The sequence below is a fragment of the Solanum pennellii genome, chromosome 12 (assembly GCF_001406875.1).
Source record: "Solanum pennellii chromosome 12, SPENNV200".
Lineage (NCBI taxonomy): Eukaryota > Viridiplantae > Streptophyta > Magnoliopsida > Solanales > Solanaceae > Solanum > Solanum pennellii.
The window spans coordinates 7277305-7301772 of NC_028648.1; the positions used below are offsets into that span (position 1 = coordinate 7277305).

Consider the following 24468-nt stretch of genomic DNA (forward strand, 5'->3'; position numbering starts at 1 on the left):
GTACCTATAGTAGGTATACTTTCAGAAAGGACTAGTAAAGCAAAGACATGGCTAGAACAGCTGAGGAATGATGATAAAGCTGTGTTATCGGACCTGGTTCCAGTTCAGGTTAGCATTTGTACATTAATTTTAAACTGAAAAAATATATGACCATTGATAATGCCACGTGTCAATCATCGGTCATTCTGACCGTTAGTCCCATCGCTTATTCTTCAAGCAACACGTCAAATCAAGGACCTGGCACCGTTTCAAATCCTTTTTAAACCCTCCTTCCTTCTTTTTAATTTCTCATCTGTCTCTCAACATTCCCTTACTCAAAAAAAGGGGGAGAAAGTTAAAAGACGAAATCTGATTTTCATTCCTTTCTTTCTCTTCGAAAAGCTGTCTTTTTTCTTGTTCTTGTCAAGATGTCTGATCCTTCTTCAACCTCTAAGCAAATGCTCACTGCTCTTAGTGAGATTGAACCCATTGCATTTTACTCTCCTTCAGCAGTAGAGTCCAGATCTAGTGTTCATTCAAGTTCTCATCAAGATACTCATGAAAATCCATTCCATTCCATAGATCTGAACAGCACTAGTATCCCTACTGGACCTGGTCTTTACCATGAGATGTTACCAGACACTCTATTTGAAGGAGATTTGCCAAGAAATAAATCGTCTGAGTCAAACATTTTGGCAGCAAGTGAAGAACTGGTAATCAAAAGTCTTGCGATGATGAGAGAAGAAGCTAGGGCTGAACAAAATGAGCCTTTACAAGATGAAGATGTAAGAGATACTCAACCCATTTTCGATAAAACTCCAGATTTTGGGAGATATCCATCTTCTAACTCCTCAGATTCTGAATGTGATGATGAACCTATCCAATGGAAGGTTGAAAGGAGGGATGTTGGGGTATCAATAAAGGGAAAATAAAAGGTAGTGGAAGAGGTTCCTAGAAGAAGACCTACTACTAGGTCTGATGCTAGGAAGTTGATGGTTGATTCCTTAAAGGCTAGTGCAAGATCTACGGCTGAAATCAGGAGTGCCAGAACATTTAAAGTATCAAACTTTAGAATGACTGAATTTGGTGTCATAGAGGTGTCTGCCGAAGAAATGGACAAGAAAAACAAGACGAAAAAGTCAGGAAAAACAGAGTCAAGGGATCTAAAAAGGGTTGAGAAAGCAAAACCCACGAAGAAGAGTTCTACAGGAAAACGGAAGAGATCACAGGGACCTGGTACCCAACAAAGGGGTGAAGAGGAGGTCAACATGCAAGAAATTGTTGAAAACTTGAGAACGCAGGCTGTGCTGGCTGGAAGAGTCTTTGACATGGGAATAATCAATCTTCCCGGCATGGACTCTCTCCATGACATGGTGGAAATTCAGTCATGGATGCATCTATTCAACAGGAAATCTCCTATCCTGCACGAAGAGGAAGTGCGTGAATTCTACTACAACATTCAATTTAAGGAAGATGGGAGTATCCTTACAAGAGTAAATGATATTGCAGTGCATCTGGATGAGTTTCTGTTGGGCAAAATTCTCAGGGTACATCGAGAGGGCACCAGGTCTGTGATTGGAAAAACTTGTTCGATTGAGTTTGTGTCCTTGGTTTCGAAGCTTCCTACAACAAAATGTGTTGGGGTTTTTAAGAAGGTGATGAAGAGCGAGTATCAGTTGGTGTTCGAGTTTGTAAACAAAACTCTCCTCCCTTGGACTGAAAAGAGGACTTCAGCTACTTCTGCTGATTTATTTGTGATGGAGATGTTGTGCAGATTTGAATCTCCCAGGGCTTATGCTTGAGCACATGTACAAGACTGTCATTGAGAGGAAAGGAATTCATGGGATGGGATACGGATACTTTCATACTGCAGTATTCAAACATTTTAAAATTCCTCTGAGCGTTGGCAGGGTTGGGACTGTGAAACAAACCTTTTCAGAGAATACCCTGGTCAAATGTGAGTGTATCGAAGGGAAAGGCAATCCCAAGAGCAAGATGGCTCAACTCATAGACGATCAGGATCAACTCAAGCATGAGGTTGAGGAGTTAACTGTGCGTTTGAGTGGAAAAGATGCTGAAATTGCTATACTCAAAGCTGAACTACTCACTGCACAGACAGAGGGACCTGGTACTTTTGTGGTTCAAGCCCTGGAAAGGAAAAATGCAGAGCTCAGGGCCAAGGTTATTGCCTTGCAAGAAAAGGCAATTAAGGATAATGATGCTGCAAATGATTGATTCACTCTCATTATTTAGTCCCTTTCTCATCAACCTCCCCTTTCTTAGCCTGTCCCAATCATTTCCTATGTCTTCTTTGTGTGGCTTGTCTTTGTGTCGTTGGATTATCAGTTTGTTTTTAATGTACTAAATGTTATCTTGGAATGCTATTTATCTTATTCCCCTGGTGTTCTAGCTAATATCTATTGTGAATGTTTTTCCTTTATGTTTGATTGATATCAAGCTCTGATCTTATCTGATATTATTGTTGATGTTATTGGTTTACTGTATCTCTTTTTTATGATGCCAAAAGGGGGAATTATAACTGACTGATAAGTGGTAGACGTGTGTGAGAGGGGGAATGTAGTAAGGGGGAATACAGTGAGGGGGAAAATTTCTTTTCAGGAGGATGGACTAGTAATTCAGGGGGAACTAGTTATAAAGCTGGAGTGGTGCCTGAGTATTGTTTGTCATCATCAAAAAGGGGGAAAATGTTATTTGTAGTTTTGATGATATGACAAACTCAGGGACCTTGTGAAGGTACCAGGTTCTCAACATGAGTTTTGAAGATGTAACGAACTCAGGGACCTCATAAAGGTACCAGGTTCCCCAACATGACTAGCCTGTTGACTGCCAGCTGGAGAAGGTACAGAAAGTGGGTGCACATTTCCCAACGGCGTCAGAAAAGTCAGACCTCTCCAACCAATGGCAAGAGTTTAAGGAAAGGGACTTGTCTATACAAAAGTCACTTTCCTAAACATTATTCTTCAGTTTTTGCAACTTGATAAATCACTTTCAAGAACACTTGCAAAGGCTACAGAAAATCAAAGAGAAGAATTATTCAAACAACGACTGAAATCTCAGGAGCATATAGTGTAGTTGTTTAAGAATATATTCTCGTGGTCTTACATTGTAAACTATTCCTAAATCTATAAAGGAATCAGTGTGTGGTGTTGAAATTCTAAGTTGTCTAGAAGGGATAGCTTAGTGGGTAGAATAGCTTCTACTTAGGCTTGTCAAGCAATAGAGATTATTGCTTGAACGTGAGATTAAAAACTTTTTCTCACACTTGTGTAAATGATTTTACTTTTGCTTGCAAAGATTAGTGAAACAGTTGTGAAAATCTTGTGAGACAGGTCGTGGTTTTACTCCCTTAAGCAAGGAGGTTTCCACGTAAAATTGTTGTGTTGTTAAACTGCATTTAACTTTCTGTTCATACTTGTTTGTGTGTCAAAGGACCTGGTCCATTGACTGATAAGTGAAGGCATATATTCTATCAGTACAGATTTCATCTCCACTTACTATAGCAAATTAAAAAATCTCTGGAGTGAGTATGATGTCATAGTTCCTTCTCCAAGCTGTGAGTGTGTTAAATCTAAGGACTATATAGATCATCTACATCAGTTGAGGTTGATACAATTTTTGAGTGGTTTGAATTATTCATACGATCAGGCTCGTAGACAAATCCTGTTAAAAAGTGTAACTCCAACTATCAATTAGGCATATGCTATGGTAATTGAGGATGAAATTCAACATTCTGCCTGTTTAGTTAATGTCAATGATAGTACTGATCCTGTGATTATGCAATCTAGTAGAAATTCAACTTATAATCAGAATAATCAACCTTATAGAGGAAGGAAGGTACAATGTGAGTACTGGAAAGGAAAATTGTTACAAGTTGATCGGTTATCCTAGTGACTGGAAACACAAGAAGAGAAATGATTATGGTAATGGAATTTATAGAGTAGGAAAGACATAAAATTATGGTACATATAGAAGTCAATCTGGTCATAATGCATCTCAACGATTTCATTCAGCTAATAATGTCTCAGGGAAGACTAATGATCCAGATCAAACTGCTTCATCTATTAATGTTGCTTTATCTAGTAATGTTGTGAATAATGCTTTTATGGCAAAAGGACATGGAATATTATCAGATCTTAGGCTTGCTTCATAAGGATACACATAATGCTAGCAACAATATAGGTAATGCTACATGCTTAATGACTAGTGTTCTTTCAAGTAATTGGATAGTGGATTCAGGGGCCACTCATCATATAGCAGCTAATAGCCACTTACTGACAAAGAGTCATGTTAACACAACAAAAGGTGACAAGGTGAACTTGACCACAGGAAACTGAGCTCCCATTTTAACAGATTGGGAATGCTTCTGTTTTTTATAATGAAGTAGTACAAAATGTGTTATATGTACCGAAATTTAGATTTAATATGCTACCAGTGTCTAAACTCACCAAGGAATTATCATGTTTTGTTTCCTTTAATCCTGATTTCTGTGTATATCAGGACCTTTACAGTGGCAGGGTGAAGGGGATTGGTAAAGAAGATGGTGGTCTTTACATCTACAAGAAGGAGAATGGAGTTAATAAGAAGTATACATCAAATCCTGGCACACAAAAGTTAGCAGCTACATTGCCTATTTAGGATTGCAATCGGTGGCATAAACGACTTGGACATCCCCTTGCTCAGGTCATGAAGTTTTTGAATCTCTTGAGAAATGATAGTGATAGTGAGTTGCTGCAGAATTGTTCAGTGTGTCCTCTAGCTAAACAGACTCGACTGTCTTTTCCTATTAGTTCTTCTAGAGCTAGTTTACCTTTTGACATTGTGCACATGGATCTCTGGGAACCTTATAAGGTTCCTACATTTGATAAGAAACAATATTTCTTCTGTGATGGATGACTGTAGTAGATATACATGGATTCATTTGTTATAGCTTAAATCAGAGACATTGTGGCAATTAAAAACTTTCTGGTTATGATAAAAGCTCAGTTTAATGCCCATGTCAAGATTATCATATCTGACTATGGTACAGATTTTTTTAATTCTCAATGCTCAATTAAATTTCATGTAGACTAATTAGTTAGTACACGTAAGCAGTTAGTTACACATTCTGTTATATTCTGTTAGGTGTATATAATAGTGTGTAGAAAGCTGTAGAAGGTTCTGATATTCCACTTGTATTCATCATACACCTCTATAGATAAGAGGTTAGTTCACTTTTTCACACACACACACACACAGATATATATATATATATATATATATATATATATATATATATATATATATATATATATATATATATATTCATAAACAAAAATCAGAAGTTCCATTTCCACAATGTCAATCAAGCAACTATTTCCTCTGCTTGTCATCATGCAGCTGTCATGGTGTATACTGACCTCGAACCATGTCTTGGTTTTGTGCTAAATGTCAGCATGTTACGGTGGGCTTAAATCTCTCCTTGTTGCTGCGGATACCTGACCGTCAAAGCGCTTGCAAATGCATAAAGAGCAAGTGCTAATTAATGGAGTTCAAATTGGCCCTGGAATATGTAAGTCTAATGTTCCTTACCAGATTAGTCCAAATGTTGATTGCTCAAACATCACATAAGACACATTTTCTATGAAATTTAGTGAGAGTGGGATATTTATGTCCCTTTATTTCCAAGACACACTATTAAATATTATCACATTTTGTATGTTTAGCATTTAGTCAAATTGATATTTGAATGTTTTAATGGTGGAGGAGATGGATGTTTAAGTGGTGTTTGAGGGTGGTTACCACCAAGTATGTCAATTAACAACTATTAGGTGGGTTACAAATATTACTCTTGAATGATGATTGAAAAGAGTCGATACTGATACTCTCATGCTGAGTCAGAATTAAAAGTTTGAGAGTACTACATTTCAGAATGAAGAAGAAAAATATTGCAAATATATATATTTTTTTTAAAAAAAAAGAGAAAGTTTTGTTTATATAATGGTATTCGAACCCGAAACACTAGTTCAGAAAACATTTTCACGGTCCTTTCCTTATCATGAAGTCGTCAATCTATTTTTTTACGAGTTAATCATATCATATATTATATATTATTAAAAATGAGAAAAAAAAATTAAAAGTTGAAATATCATTTTACTCCTACACTAAATACAAATATTATAAAATAGCTAATCAATTACATATTAAATAGTAATTATATAATATTTTCATGAAATAATATACATTCATGAAATAATATACATTCATCTTAATGCATTAAATGAATTACAAATTTAAATTAATTTTCACGTTGAAATATACACAAGCCCTAAATTTCAATAACCAATACCCCTCATTTTTCAGTTGAATTAATACTTAGAAATAAGTCAAACAATTACAACCCCCAAAATTCTAATAACCTAAAACCCCTAATTTCTTTGCTTCAATAATAGAACATTTTCTAATAACTACCGCCTACTAAATTCTAATAACCAAACTCACATTTTTTGGCTATATTCTCAATTATTGCATACCCAATGGTAGTTACATATACATTTATGATGGTTATTACATACATATTTTTATTTTCTTCGTGAAATAGTTTTTAAGCTTAACCCATCTGAATAATTTTTCAAATTTTTTTGTACGTCCTGTATCATATATTTGTTATTTTTTAGTTTTGGTCTTATGAAACTTATATCCTTTCATTTATTTATTATTTTTCTCTGTTATTTGCTTTAAATATCCATATTTATACCTCATATCTAATTACATATTTAATTGCTACTATTAATATATATATATATATATATCTATACGTATAGGCTATAATTCTCATACTTTTTGTATTTACGACCTCTAAATATTTAATTTAAGATTTTAATATAATTTTTGGTGTTTCTCCAATTTTATTTATATAAATAATTTTTTTTGAGATCCTTAGGTATCCTTTTTATTCTATAGTGAAAGTAGTGAAATATTTATATCATTTTTGTTCTATTAATTCGTTCTTTAGTTTGACTCGACAAAGAAGGATCTTGAATTTTGATTGGCTATGATAGAAGGAGTCGACAAGAAATCAAAAAAATTATGTACTATTTATGTATTTTGTTTACGGGTGTGTTTGGTATGAAGGAAAATGTTTTCCAAGGAAAATGTTTTCCTAGAAAATGTTTTCGTGAAAAACAAGTAGATTTTAGACTTATTTTCTCATGTTTGGTTGGTGAGTAGAAAATATTTTCCNGGGAGGGGGTGGTGTTGGGGGCGGGGGGTCAGAGATCGGGTGAAAAAATAAAATTTTCAAATTGAAAATATTTTTTTTTAAACTGATGTTTTTCCCAAAAAGAAAATGTAATTTGAAATTGGATGAGAGCTTTGGAAACTGTTTTCCTTAATTTTTGAAGGGAAGTCATTTTCCTTAATTTTGAGGAAAATGAGTTGATTTGGAAAAAACTTTTGCCCCAACCAAACATGAGAAAATTGAAAAACATTTTCCAAAACATTTGCCCCAACCAAACATGAGAAAATTGAAAAACATTTTCCAGAAAATGTTTTCCTTCATACCAAACACACTCTACATCTATATTGTATGATTAAAGTCTTAAGAAAGATTGTATTTTCTATCTATTAGACTTTTAAAATTTAATTTTCTATGAATTTTTGATTGATTAGTCATTTGTGGATTTATTGAAAGTTTGCTAATTACCAACAAAAATTCAAAAACTCACAGTTGGTTGCTTAATAGAACTTGATTTAAACATTAAAATATGCTCCTTATTCGGTATTTTTTGCTATATTTTAAAAATGTATAAGTAATTAAAATAGCATATATATATATATATATTTTTTTTTTTCTACGAATAAGGTACTGAATTCGTGCAAACCCACAAAATCTCACTTAGCTCCGCCTCAACGAATACCTTTTACTATTCCTTTTTTTTTAATCCGTTCTTTTGCTCCAAGTGGATCATTTTGTTAATTTCTATTTCTATCATTGTTGTTCTATGTTATTTTGCATTTTACTTATTTCGCCATCAATTAAGATTTACGGGCATGGAATTTAAGTGATTGGGGTGTATATAATTCGAAAGTTGGATGATAAATATAAGAGAATATATTTAAAAATATAACGAATGACAAATATAATTGTTTTACAAAATTACATAAGCAAATATAACCTTTTTCTGATAATTTAATGCATACAGCAGAATCTCTCAAATTTTATTTTATAGAAATTTAGAGTGAAATAGGATAACTAAGAGACTCGATCTCGAAACAATACAGCAGAATCTCTCAAATTTTATTTTATAGAAATTTAGAGTGAAATAGATAAACTAAGAGACTCGATCTCGAAATAATTGACCACCAAAGAATGTAGTGTAATAGATGGGGCAGCTCCTCCCTTAATTAGAATTTTTGAATTTGAGCCTTGAATATGAAAAGTTCTTTGGAAGGGAAGGTCCCTACAAATGGAGCCCTACGTTGGCCAAATTCAAGTACACAATTAAACTTTAATGTGAATATCAATACCAAATAAAAAATAAAAATAAATAAAAAATCTCAAACAAACTGAAAAGCTAAAGAGCCAAAATGAAAAATTGAAGTACTAGTCTTTTTTTTTGTGTGTGTGTGTGAGAAGTACGGTAAATATTTATTTTTATTACTGTATTACACTTGACCAATCATCTTAATATTATTAACTAAAAAAGGATTAAAAAGACATATTTAGGGTGTGTACGATATCAAGGAAAACATTTTAATTTTCCAAATTTTTCATGTTCGATAGTTTAGATATTTTTCTTTAAAAAAAAAACCTAAAAGTAAGAAAAAAAATAAACTCACTAGTAAAAGTAGAAACTACCTCCATTCATAACACCCTCCAACAGACCAACACTTGCTCCATTATTATTAATAGATGAATAACACATCTCTTGGTAAATATGAAAAGCTGAGATTCTCTTTTAGTTTATAACCTATTTTTGGTTACATTTAATTGTTGTACCACATAAACATTATAATGTTGTCGAGACATAAGGCGTTGGTCTGAGGTTCTACGTGGAGAAAACCAGTATCTATCTACACATATTAACTATTACATATACATATTTTATTTTTTATTTTTAAAATATTTAGACCATCACTTCTAAAAAATAATATACCATATTTAAAATAAAAAAAATCAGATACACATCCCTTTAAAAATGATATGTATAATCATCTTAAAATTAATTTTCTCAATTAGTGGGAAATTGACAAATTCAAATTAATTTGTATTTATTTTTTTACAGTCGTTTCCTTCCCCCAATCTCAAAACAGATACGTATGCCAACCATTACCCCCTTTTTCTTCTTCTTCTTCATTAAACCATTGTTATTTCCTTTTGCATGTGCTAAATTCCATATTTCATTGCTGCCCTCCATCCGCTTGAATTGCTTCAAGAATATTCTGTGTGGTTACAAGTTGGGCTTCCAAAGAGTCATGCCAATAAGTGATTTATGTCTAAGTATCACATAACGTAAGAAACTTATTGTTTGATTTATATCTACAAAAGTATAATTCCAATTTCTTTTACATTTCAGGAAAACAAAGGATGAGCATTATAGGAAGAAAGATTGTGATCTTGATCAACATCTCGACTTTGTTGTCGCATTTGCAAAGGAAAAAAAATTAATTTTACACCATGTCAGTTGCTGGCAATTATTGGAATGATGAGGTAATTTTAATTTTAAAAAAAAAATTGTAGAGCTCTTTAGTTTGTGTCGTGTATACAACTTAGATGCGTACCTCTTAATATATTTCACTATGTTACTGTGATGGCCTAACATGATATGTATCTCAATAATCAGACATAAGTATTCTCATTTTGTGATACGCATTTGGAACAAAAAAATTCTATTTTAAAACCAATAACATATTTAATTTTATAATATGTATCTGACCATCTTCATCAAGTTAGTATTTTGTTTTTATAGCACATGAAAGTTATTTTCTACTATTTAAGAAAGAAGTCAAAGTTCCAATCAAACGGCAATCCCAGATATACTACTGCAATGTATCATTTTTAAGTCCCTCGTGAATGATATTTATCAGACGTATAAAGCTCAATTTCCAGGTCAGAATGCTTTCACTCAAGGAAATTCTATTTGTTCATACATTAAAGGTTTTGGGACACCTGCTGGTATACCTTGGGATCAAGTTGATGAGGTGTATATTCCTGTTCATTGCAAGGAAGAATTTCATCGGGTGCTGGCAGTTGTACAACTCAAAGACAGGTGCATTAGAGTTTACGACTCGCGTGTGGTTGTTGGTCACAACTCTTTGATAAAAGCAGAAATTGCTAAGATCACATTTCTTTTGCCTTCTTATCTGACTCTTAGTGGGTTTTTTTACAAATGTGAGCATGTTGATTGGTTGAATCTTGAAGCATACAATGGAAAAACAGTCGAAGATGCCTTTGAAATTATATTTCCAAATAATAATGTTCAACGGTCCAGTGGTTCAATGTGTGTATATCTTGACTTTTCATATATATTTACTTATGGTTAGTCATGATTGTCCATATTACTAATTTGATGTTGATTTTTCAGGGACTGTGAATTATTTTCAGCTGAATATGCCGAGTATCTTACTGATGGACAGCCGATACCATTAGCCAATTTTTATGTCAATCTACACCGTTCGAGATACGGTGCACTTTTATGAAATTACGAAAACCAAAAAGCCTCGTCTAGTTTAGTCAGTGATAACAAAGACCCGCCTAAGCCAAGGAACACATTTGTTGACTCATATGACATTAAAAAAATTAATATAGATTCATCATCTGAAGGTTTTTTTTAGATTCCCCTTTATTGAACTTAATGAGGTTATTTTTATTAGATACATTAAGATATGTGGTTATAATGTATCTAAGTCATTTCTCATTCGCATTTCATTCTTTCTTAAGGTTATGAACCTATACTTTTGATTATCTTTATAGAAAATGTTGTTTAGATTATATGTTTAATCTTGTTTACTTATAATAGCTCTTGTTAAATTCATGATACTACTTATCTTGTTTAGTATGACATAGATTTAGTTGAATCTTGATGATCATGAAAAGAAGCTGAATTTGTACAGAAGTGGGTCAATTCCACATACTATTGAGGGTTCGTTAAGTGTAGTGGAGCTCAAATACATATGCTACTATTTCTTGTATTTGTTCTACATGAATGTTATATCTATCAATATCATAACCTCTTTACACAATGTGAGTCATATTTTTTGCATATGATTCTATATACGCGTATACAATAGGATTTCCTAATCAATATCAGTAATGATGTTGAATGTATCATTTATATCAATAACTTATTGTAAACAAAAATAGAAAAATGCTAAAACTTTATCATACTTGCCATAGAATCCATGGAAAGTCATATCGAATTTCAGAAATACTAAATTTCACCAGCAAGACTAAAAAACATCGAAATGTATATGAAAATAAGAAAAATTATCTCTTCATTGGCAAATAACTAAAAGTACGTCGACCTTCTTGACCACATTGTCCACAACAATTCGTACTTGATGATATTTTGGTGGTCGCTTTCATTTAGGTGGCAAAACTTCATTTACACACTATCAGGTACATTTCAATCTTCTTCATCCGGCAGCCGACTAATTGGTGTCTCATATGTACTTATTAGTGTTGATGGCTTGTAGTAGTCTGAGCAGTATGGTTCAAACTCAGTTATGTTTTTTCTCTTAAAACTGTAATTGAATGCGAACACGGTATCTTGTCTGATTGGAACCTTCTGCAACTACATGTTTTACTAATCAAGCAAACAATATATCGTCGTCCGTTATCATCAACTCCGTACAATGATTCAGAAGAAGGTCTCACCTGAAAGGTAGCAATACTGCCAATACATATATATATTTCATAATATTACGAGCAAAACATTTTAGATACATAATTCATGTATCTAGATACACTTGATGTAATATATCTAAAGTTTCTTCAGTAATATCATTTAAAAAGAAATAATTAGTATAACAAATAATACGTACCGTCATATGTGATGACTTTGCCTCATTCACAACTACCATCTCTTGGAATCTTTTTCCAAGGGTAGTAAATGTATATGTTGCCTTTTCTCTATTTCTGCAATTTCAATCTCCAAATAAAATTCGAACTTTCTCCAAAAAATCAATTATTGGTAGTTCTCAAGTCTCCATTAAACACGAATTGATACATTTTCCGATATTGAATGTAATGATCCTACCTCTATTTGAAGGTGCATATACTCTCGCCTACTTCTCATTAGGAGTGGGCATAAACACCGGAAAACCAAAACACCGAATCGAATTGAATTTTTTCAGAATTTCGGTTTCGGTATTTCGATTTTCAGTTCGATATTCGGTTTACTTTTTTGTATTTTTTGATATTTCAGTTCGGTTTTCGGTACGTATTATTTTGATTTTCGGTATTTCGGTTTAAACCGAAATATTATACTATAATTTATATTATATTTATATTATATTAATTAATAATTATTAATGTCAAATAATCTTTTTTTTAAAAAAAGAATGTGAAACCCTATGTAATGTCCTTATTCCTAATTTAATTTTTAATATTCATCTTGCAGGCTTCTCTTCCTCTTGCAGGCAGCAACTGTTCCTCTTCTTCCTCTTCTTGCTCTTCCTCTTTTAGACAGTAGCAGCAGCCGCCGCAGCCGCCGCCTGCAGCGACTTCAAGCATGCCCATTAAAAAACCGAAATAAAAAACCGAACCGAATTGATAAAAATCGATTTCGGTTCGGTATTCGGTACACAATTTACAAGAACCGAAAAAACCAAATAAAAAAACCAAAATCGAATCGAAATACCGAATGCCCACCCCTACTTCTCATATCCTGCCAACATAAGATAATTCTTCACTCTATGATCCATATCCTCTACTTTCTTCGTCATTTCATCAAAATTTTCTTGTATGTATGCTTTTGTTATTGCATAAAATACATCGCTTAATGTATTTTTGTTCTTCTTGTGTAATACTTACACACATTCTGCCAAAGATGCCAAACACAAGCATAATGAGGCATAGAAGAATACACTCTACTCACAGCCTTTATAATGTTTTCATGACGATCTGATACAACACACATGTTGACACGTTCACCAAAAGCGCCTTTGAAATGCTCAAAAAATCATGTTCAAGAATTATCATTCTCAGAGTCAATTACACCATAAGCTAGCGGTAGTATACACCCTGTAAAACAAATAGATACATGACATTATAGGTATTGTTAAATATTAGTAATTAATACAATCAAAGACAGATACACATATAAGATATTCATTCTTTCATTAAAATTAACACACTTGCTCCATCCAGAGTGCTAGCAGAAACAAATGTGCCCTTATAAGCTCCTTTTAGGTGAGCTCCATCCACAACAACAATTGGTCTACAGTGCTCAAAACCTTTTATAAAAATATACAACGCTATAAATAGATACATGAATTCATTATTTGTTGACTTATGAATTCGGATGTAAGAGTTTGGATATACAGTATCCAACATATACAAGTAGCTTGGCATCTTAATGTAACCCTCAATTGGACATCCTCTTAACATCTTAATAGTTCTCTCCTTCAAACGTCATGCCTTCATGTAATTAATGTCAACTCCCAAGTCACGTTTAACATCTTTCTGAATGTTCTTTAGAGTATGCTCTCTTTTATGATTCTCATATTTTGGAGTAACTATTCCAGGTATTAAATCAAGTGTTGCTTGACGCTGCAATATCATTTTATCTTTAATGGACATGTATGATCGTTATTGAAACACTTTACTCGAAAAATAGTTGTCTTATTCAAACAGAATGTTTTGAATATCCATTGGTACTCTCCAAACATACATTTCAAAAAATAACCGCACACAAATGCACTCATTTACAATAGTTGAGGCTACCAGATACATTGTTAAATATATAAGATATAAACTAATGAAACTTAACATTTTATTGAATTCACTATAATGCTACTCGCATAAAAAAAGGATAAATTATGACTCTTACACAACATACCAGATATACAGAAATGATACAACCACTAAAACAACAAACATGACTAAAAAATTGTTGTCCAAGATACACGATATAAATTATGACTCTTACACATAATACCAGACACACAAAAACAATACAACCAAAAAATAACAAACATGACTAGCCACTTTTAATTCGAGATACATATTATTTGTCTCATATACACAATATAAATTGTGACTCTTAAACATAATATTAGATACACTGAAACGATACATACACTAAAACAACAAATATGACTAACCTCTTTTTGCCGGATCTTGCAACCTTGTATTGGAATCGATTGTCTATGGCATATTTTTGCATAACAACCACAATACTCTTCTTTTTCTTATACAACTGCTTGACTTGAACAAATTTGTGACTATAGTCACAAATAACATGATACGAATTCATATTCAAAATCATCTGCACTACGATTCTCTGGAAGAACTACAACAGATAATTGATGTATCTGGCTCAAACACAATTTCACCACTAATGTCACCTCCAAAATTGTGATATTTTGTTGTTATGCACAATGAATACTTCCCGCAATTTGTTTGACGCCTTTTCAGTTCCATAAAAAATCTCATGCCCATTCATTTTGGATTTCCATTGGAGTTAGATTTTCTTCCATCATGTATCTGATCTCCATTCCTTTTCGAGTACAATTGATTCCTAATTGTGCTCAAATACCATCCACTAGATCATTGTAGTTTGCATTATCTCTCAAAAGTATCCCATCAATTTTGTAGTTTTCATATTCAATTTCAGATACCCATGAATCGGAATGCCTCAATAATATTGTGATATTCGCTATAATCAAAAGAAAAATTGAAAATTTAAAGATTGAAAAGAGCCTTAATTCGACGAAGAAGATGTAGAAGTTCAAAAAGTAATTTGATATGTCAATAGTCGATGATAGAAATGGATCCATGAATTACGTTACGATTATTATATCTCCTATAACTTACTCCTTCAATTAAGGGATTATCTCCCACGATTAATTCAAATTAATTAAGGAACGTGTATCCTGTAATTTAAAACATGTATCCCTCCTTTAAATTTTAATTTAGTCATGTATCTTAGAATTATTGCACATGTATCTTAGGAACAAAAAGTGGTATAGGAAGTAATATGGAAAACTAGTGGGATTCTAGTAATTGTTTTTTAATGTAGTGTGATGTATGTAGTTTATTCTATTTATTAATTAAACATAAATAAAAAGTTTGACTTAAAATGAGTGTGAGCGAATATACTTTTTTAATTTTAATTATGAAAACTTAAAAAACATTGTAAGTTTTACTTAATTTTCTAAACATAGAAAAGAAATTTATTTTTAATATCTAATAAAAATATTATAAATCCCAATGGATTTTCAAACAAAACAATTTTTCATTTATTTAGAAATAAAAATGAAAATCGTTTGAAAGTAGGGGGGAAAACGTTGTAATATGGGATCGAACCCGCGACCAAGAATTTAGGTAGCGATTCTCGAACCCCTTTTAACACTGAGCCAAGCCCTTGGCTTAGGTTGAGGGGTTCATCACTTAGTATATACATATAAATCGAAAAATTGATCCTATATACTTCGTGTAATTTTTTCAACGAAGGGGTTCGGAATCCCCTCGAATTCATGTAGATCTGCCAATATATATATATATATATATATATATATATGTATATATAAACTCTTTATGTCTAATTATATTTAATTACCTGAATTTATATATCTTTGTAAAACATTTATTTCTCTCCTCACTTTAAACTTTATTGTTGATTAAACGTCCTTTCATTTGAACGTCTTATTTTTTTATTTTTTATCTGACTTTTTTCACTTATTTTGATATCAGTCTAAATTAACTTATTTTAAATACAAAACATTTGGATTTAATTTGAAGTAAAAGCAATGAACGAAGATTAAAAAAAGTTTAACTACAAGGCAACAATTTTTTTTTAAAAAAAAAGTATGTGTATTAACTTAATTCATATTACAAGATAAAATAAAAAGGCCGTAAAGCGAAGCTACACCGTATGCTAAATTATGATTGAACGTCTCAAGTAAAGATTGATAGGACTCAATTTTATTCAACAGTTTCTGTTTAGGTTTGATTGTGTGTTAGTTTTATAATCAGAATAGAATTTATTGTTGGATAAACTATATTGTTGATATTAATCCAAATAAACGACCATAGCTACAATTAGTCACGAATGATCAACCATCATACTATATAAAAAAATTGAGTTGGTTCGATTTATTATTATATGGAAAATCTATTGGCTAGCATGGTAAAATAACATATTTTACACTATGTTATTTTATCTTTTCGAATATTTTTATCCTTTTAACTGTAATATATTTTTAATTAAAGAAGGAAAAAAATTAGTTTATTTTAAAATAAAAAGGATATTATAGACTTTTTAATTTTTTGACCAAATTTTCTGACTTAAACAAAACTAGAACTGTTAATATGGGCTGGTCTACCCCATCCGAGCTAACTCATATAAGTTTTAAAATTTTACGGGCCAGGCCGAACTAGCCTGTTTCTGTTGTGGACCAGAAAATGGTCCGTCCTCTTTTTTTAAAAAAAAAGTTACGCGATTAAGCAAATTTATACTACTTAATTACTCATAATCGCTACAGTTTGCTATAATACCACTCACGAATAACATTATACATTAATATGTGAGCTGACTTCGAGTTTGTATAATTGGCCACATTTCTATATGTATTATTCGCCAGAAAATACAAATACATATGTATAATATACAATTATTTAATTAATATACATATACAATTCACCTCTCTCCCACTCTCTGACCTCTTTCGCTCGCCTCTCTCCTCTCTCTCTCTCAATATCACTCGCCTCTCTCCTTCCTCTCCAAATCTCGCTCGCCCTCTCCTCTCTCTCCCAATCTCGCTTGTTTTTTATACAAATGCATATGTATAATATACTATTATCTAACCAATATACATATATAGTTCACCTCTCCCACTCTCTGCCCTCTCTCGCCTCTCTCCTCCCTCTCTGAATCTCTCTCACCTCTCTCCTTTATCTCCCAATCTCTCTTGTCATATATACAAATACATATGTATAATATACAATTATCTAGCCAATATACATATACAATTCACCTCTCTCCTACTTTTTCCCCCTCTCTCTCTCCTCTCTCCTTCCTATAACACGTACCTACGAATCGTAATTATGAAACTATAGCTATTGAAAGTAATTAAGCTATTTTTAGTGGTTATATGTGAAAGGTTCCTTTTTTTAAAAAAAAATAACGATTGGGCAAGGCCCATTTATTAAAAGAAAAAGTAATACAACTAAGCAGCTTGGGTCCAAAAGTGACTCAAGCCCATGTGAATAACTAGAGAAACCCAGAAACAAAAAAAATATAAATTATAGGATTCACATAGTGTGAGTTATAAATTACATCATATCCCTATTAGTTTTCATTTTACAGAATTCCCTTAAAACAAGAGAGATCTGGATACATAAGTAGTGGCCAGATACATAATTTCTGATACATTCAAATATGGTGGTGTTGTGCTTAAAAAAGAAAAAGTAACGTAAATTTTATTTTAGTTAATTGCAATCCCATAAATCACGCCTGACATGTTGTAAATAATCCATCTAATATATAACAGATTCACAAATTTGAAATTTCACATTCACAGATTCTCCATTGAGGAACCATTACTGTCGAAAAAGTTCTAAATTCACTCAAAAAAATCGTTGTAAAAGATGAATATATCGATTTTGTTGTGGTTGGGTGAACGAGGTGATTTATGAAGGTTGTTGGACAATCTGTTTCATTTATGAATCTGAAGCGGCAAGATTGTAGTAATACCCTGAGTTGAGAGGACTCAAAACTTAACAAATATGGTGAAAGATGTGACGTTCTTTGCTATGTTTGTAGGAGGCTTCACTTTATAGTTTACTATGGACAAAATCCATGTCTAGATCTCTCTTCATCAAGATGAGATTGAGAAGTAAGAGAGAATCGAGTAAGAAGCAGATATTAGAAGAATGACAGCAGAGCTAATTAGAGAAAACAAAGAGTGAAAGTCTCTTGCCTAAGCTGCCAAGAATTGTAAACCTAGTTGCATTCAATTCAACAATTTGTTTTGTTGTCTTTTTTAATGTTTCTGGACTTCTGCTTCTATTTCTAATTTCCATAAAATTATGTAATGATGGTGATGAATGTCTTCAATGTATCTATTAAAGTTTGGATCTGTCTCAGTACTCTTAAGATGGTACCACTCAATATGGTTCAAATACATTAAATAATGTATTATGATCTAGTTGGAAATGTATCTGATACAAAAAAAATATGTAATAGTGGTAGATTTCAACTAGACGAGATACATTGTGAACAAGAAGAATATATTACTCATGATACATTACTATTACTAAACTATTTAATACATTGCTAAATATTGTAATCCTATTTGATACATTGGAGAAGTAAAGATTGCCCATAAATTATTCTATTTCAGATCGATACATTAATTTGTGATAGTTATTAAGTATTAAATACATGTAATTTTAAAATTTAAACTTTCATCAATTAAACTTCACTAACTGTTTTTAAATTTCTTTTGCAAAAAACAAATTTTCAAAAAAATAAAACAAAAAAGGAAGAAATAGTCACTTTCTTTTTACACTAAAACGAAAAAGGCACCTTAGTATCAATTGAAGGCGTTATTTTATATACAGAACCATTAGCCTAATCTATAAATAATATTAAATTCTTTTTATCATAAAATTAGTAATTTGTATTCTTAATTATAATATATAGTTTATTTAAAGAATTAATAACTCCCAATTCATATAAAAGTAGATGTGTTGACTATCATATATAATCTAGTGTCATCATTTTTTTTTAAACAAGATGTTTATAAGCAATTATGTCTTGGTTATTCGTTACTTCACATTTCTTTGTATTCGTTTTTTTGTTTTCATCAAATTTTAGTTTGAAGTATATAATTAGTTGTACATGTGCAGATTATACGATAAATAAGATTGTTTTTCAAATAATAAATGTGTATCATATAACTATTGTTGCATCTGATACACAATTTTCTACTTAGAACATTACGATTTATAAATCAAGATTATTAGTGGATATATGAACATATACATCGCATTCTAAGTTGGATGGACTGAACAAATATTAAAGGGTGCAGATACATAACACACAACTGATTTATTGTTCTCTATATAGTCTTTCAAATTTGAATAAAACTGAGGCTTAAATCATCTACGACCCCTTAAAGTTGTCCGCATAATTCGTTTAAACACCTCAACTAAGATTTGTACCTATTGAACACTTATACTCCTTAAAAGTGATACCTATTTGACATTTTTTTTACAGTCAGCTAAAAATGTGATATGTGTGTACTACGACATTGCAAATTAATGAATTAAATATTGACATATGGCATTTAATTTCAAAAATTTATTTTAAAAATGAATTTTTAAAAAATAATTATTTTAGTCTATTTATCTAAGTAAAAGAAATAAAAAAGAATCTTCTAAAAGATCCACCCATCCACCCCACGGCAACCCCTCATTTTTTTTTTCTCTCCAGTTGATCCAAATCTTCCCCAACTTTCCAACAAGACAATCCCTTTCTCTCAATTGTAATTCTAATCTCTCCACTCTAGTTTTGGTACGAGGAAGATGAAAAAGGTTTCGTCTGAAAATTTTGAATTTCTATTACCATGATCCCAAAAAATGGAGTTACTAGACATTTTTTCTGAATTTCGTAACTGGTATTTTTGGAGTTGACGAACTCTTCCTTTCTTGTTGACTATCAATTTTAATTCTATTGAATTTCATGATATCATCTTCAATAAGCTTGATTAGTTTACATTTCAATTTGAAGTGGTGATGTCCGTTTGCGTGACCAGAATAGATATGAACAGAGGCAGGTTAACTTTTTTTAACTAAAATGTCTGAAATTCTTCTTTCTTATCGCAAAATTATATCAATTCGTAGATTCAAAATTCTTTTTTTTTTTTGTAAAAACACATCAATTCGTGTATATATATATATATATATATATAGAATTAAAAAAAGTGCGATAAAAAAGAAAAGAAAAAGAAGAGCAGAGAGTTTGGAGTTTGAGGAAGAAGATGATGGCTGGAATAAGGAGGTGGGGTTGATTTCTTTGTTTATCAAGAAATTAATTTTAAATAAATTTTAGTTATTTTAGTGCCCAATGTCAATAAAAGAAAAAAATAGTACAAGTTTTTAAAAAATAAAATGCTTTTTGAAACCTATTCACGCGCTAATACTACGTGAAGTACACTGATGTTGTCATATCAGCGTTTTGTGTTTAATAGGTATATGTTTTGAATAATTTAGGTGTTTAATAGATACAAGTCCTAGTTGAGGTGTCTAAATAAATTATGCGGACAACTTTAAGGGTCTGTTGATGACTTAACCCTAAGATTGATGATACATTAAAGAGCTTGATTTATGTAAATGATACGCTATGTAGTGGTTATGTATCGAAAACACTTATATTGAACATGATAAAACTAATCGAATATCCAACAGCATTAGGGTTATACATCAAAATCTTAAATATGAATGTGATACATTGCATAAAACAAAATTTACTGTGACAGGATGTATCAGTTAACGATGACACTAACAAAGGGTAATTTAAGAATCACAATAAATAAGATGAGAGAGAACAAATCTGAAAATTAAAAAATGAAGTAAACATTGAGGAGTGAAAATATATCATGATATTTTTTGTCGCTTTGTTTTTTTTACTTGAATTAGTGTATTGCAACATTATGAATTTGGTTACACACTAACTCCCTCATCAGATTATATATATATAGTTCCATCCATCCTCATATGTCATAAGCTTCATTAATCTCATAAAAAATAGGAAGATATGAATGTTAGACCTTGATTTCGAATATCATTCCAAATGTTCTTTATATGGAGGACTAGACACATTAGCATTTTTGTTCACAAGTAATTCAGAATCACTTCCAAATTTCGATCTTCTTAATCTCATTACTAAACCACCATCCCAATCCTCTTACTAGAGAGGTTTAAATCCTTTATTGATTACAAAAACTTAAATATTGCAACAAAGATCGAAACAATTCAAGTTTGACATTAAGTAATCATAATTAAGTACTAAACAAGTGGTATTAAAATTTATGAAATAGTAAATGCACATTATTAAGTCTGTTGGAAATTCAAAATACTACAAGGAGAAGCTAAACATTCAAGTTATGCATGACATACACTTAAATGTATATAGTCTCTTACTATTAATTGATTTATTAATTGTATCAATATAGTATTTAGTACAACTTTTGGGTTTTCTAGTGTTGTATGTATTGTACTAGATGGGCAGACCCGTGCCAGCACGGGCCCAACACGTATATTTGTGTACTGTTGAAAAATGACTTGAGTTTTGATTTGTCTACCGTGTCATTATTCATCTACACTTGAATCAAAAACATTTTAATTATCATTACATCATATAAAAAAGGAATTTTGTAATCACTGTAGTTCCGGTAAAATAAAGAAGAACTAAAAAAATAAAATAAATCTTCAATAGTTGATGCAAAGAAAAACCCATCCATCAAAAGTTCTCCCTGCATTGCTGTCACAAGCTAAGATTTTGACAAAGAACCTGAAGAAAAATTAAGCAAACCTTAATTATTGAACAGTATAAACTTATCATCTTCCTAAATTTTGTATACTCGATAAATGTCTCATTAAATAAATAGTGCAGATGCATTTCACAGAATTCATAACCACATACCCATTTGCTTGCGAAATTATTCGAACTGAGTATGTCCTAACAATAAAAAAAAACAGAGAACACAATTCTCTTCTGTAGAAACTTCACAAATCATTATTCCTAATAAAAGGAATTTTAACTGCTCAAAAAATAGAAAATATGAAGTACACTAATGAGGCAAATGTATTTGTGAGATGATTAAAGAAACTAAGCTTACAAAATATCTAATTCTCACCTATAAGATCTTCCATATATAATGTTGCTACATCTTCCCCAGCCTACTCCACATCCTCGAAAGGGCCCCGAATCAGGAGACTAGACTCAATTACTTAGGAACTTGCCTAACTTATAGGCTATAGCCTATCCAGCTTTGATAATCATTTCGTTTTGCTGCACTCCAATCACATTGTCGAAGTGGTGCATCAACAATGATTTTCTTTCGGGGGAGCAAGTGGAAAAAGCTACTAATTTGAGAGACATTTAAGCAATTGGAAGATATCATCACAAGTCAATGTGCAGGTTTATTGAAACTAATTGCAGAGCGAGAAGTGTGTCTTGTGTAGATGTAAAGATTCCTATTACTGAAAACATGAGTATTGATATTTGGCTAGTGTTCTTGCATAGAGCTTTGGATATTTTTAATGAGTTTGTATCTCATATATCTTAATATATTCGTAAAATATATATTGAAGAGTAAGTATATTTTTGTAGGAATATATGTTCCAGGATTCAGTAAAATTATAGTTTCCATAACGCCATTTTACAACTCAACTTAGTAATACATTTGAATTCTCCTAACAGAAAGTTACAATGTCATATCAATATAAACCACCAGATCGTAATTATGCATATGAAAAACATGAGACCAAAATAAAAATAGCTACAAAACAAATGTGAGTAATTGGGATAATCACGCAGACAAAACGAAGAATGCTCCCACTAAACCAATACGACGGTGACAGTAATTAGCATATAATATTATGTTAGCTTAGAGTGCATATAGGCGAAGCTCTAAAAAGTTAAACTATTGGACATGGCGAACACAATCAATAGATATTTTTCTGTATTCTTTTTGGGTTCAACAATTAGTAGATATAAATGGTCAGATTGAGAAAAAGAAACTGCCTCAAAAAAAAAAAGAAGAAATTGTCATGGGAAAATAGAGGATCTCTACTGAGGTTCACCTGATCTACAGAATTCCAGAACATGAAGGCTTAAAGGAAATAAATTCAGAATAGAACTGCTACTCCACTACTAAAACTCAACCTAAAACGTTTGTTGCAAACAATACATGCTAGATATCTATGACCCTCATTATTTTTCATGGGATACATTATATTATCTGATAATGCAGAGATATCATGGGATACATTATATTATCTGATAATGCAGAGATATCAAAATCAAGAAAAATAAGAGATATATTACATGTAAGCTTCATACCTTAGAACATGGAGACCATCTTCTATGTCCGATTGAATCTTGTTATTCATATGTAACATGAAGCTAGTCTAACACCAACAATCCATTCATATGATCTGACACGACAATTTTTGAACACCTACCAAAAGAGATGAATAAAAGAATTAACTTGTACTTTTAGCGAGTCCCCTCAAAATACAACCATCATTTATATGTGAAGAAGAGAAAACTAACTTTCAAAAAAAAAAATATCATCATAAATCATGTAAATCACCTATGGCATCCGATTAAGTTCTTTTTATTAAACTTGTGAACTCGATTGTATTAACATAGAACACCAACAGGATGGAGATACACTTTATATTGCTGCATTCGTGCTAGGGTTAATGAACCTTTATCTTTTCAATCTACTTTATATGAAGTTTTGACGAAAATAATCTATTATTTCATTCAATTCACCAAAATAATATGAAACTTTGAAATTTTACAAAACTAGTATAAACGTTGTTGGCAGTAACGTATTAGGCTATATTTCATTTTCAAAAAATAAACAGACTAAAAGTATTTGGTAGACGGCGTTAAGAAGCATTACGTTACTGACAGTAACATTTTAAGCTTAAGACGTTACCGTCAGTAACGTGTCTTTGAAATCTGCCACTTTCGAATCTTTGTACGAAATTTGACGTCGAAGACGTTACTGGGAGTCACGTTTTACATATAAAACGTTACTTGGAGTAACGATTATATCAAATCAAATCCAGGTCTGCCACCTGAGAATCTTTGTACAAAATGTGACGTTAAATCGTTATTCTGAGTCACGTTTTAAGACTAAAATGTTACCATGAGTAACGATTCTATCATGTCACAGGTATGTGAAGATTTCTTGTAGATTTGATCGTCCAATAAAACGTTACTGTATGTTACGTTTTAACTTTAAAATAAATTCTTAAAGTGTTGGCCACAGAACATTATAAGAAATGGTTGTGTAGAATGTTTAGCACATTCAAATAATGTTCTACAAAGATTCTGCTTATATGCCATATTGTTGAATCAATACTCATAAAATTTTTATAGGTATGACTTGTCAATATATTGTAATGTACTTATAACATATTTTTAATAACTATAATGCATCTTATTTTTGTGTGTAGGATTTTTTGATGGCTAATTTTGAAGATAACGTGATGATTGCTTTGTATTGGGGCGGTGAAATAAT

The 24468-nt window shown here is 31.6% G+C and overlaps 1 pseudogene; it reads right to left on the reverse strand.

Moving 5' to 3' along the window:
* Window positions 1-12513: 12513 nt before the first annotated feature.
* Window positions 12514-15024, reverse strand: LOC114075396 (annotated as a pseudogene).
* Between the last annotated feature and the right edge of the window lie 9444 nt (window positions 15025-24468).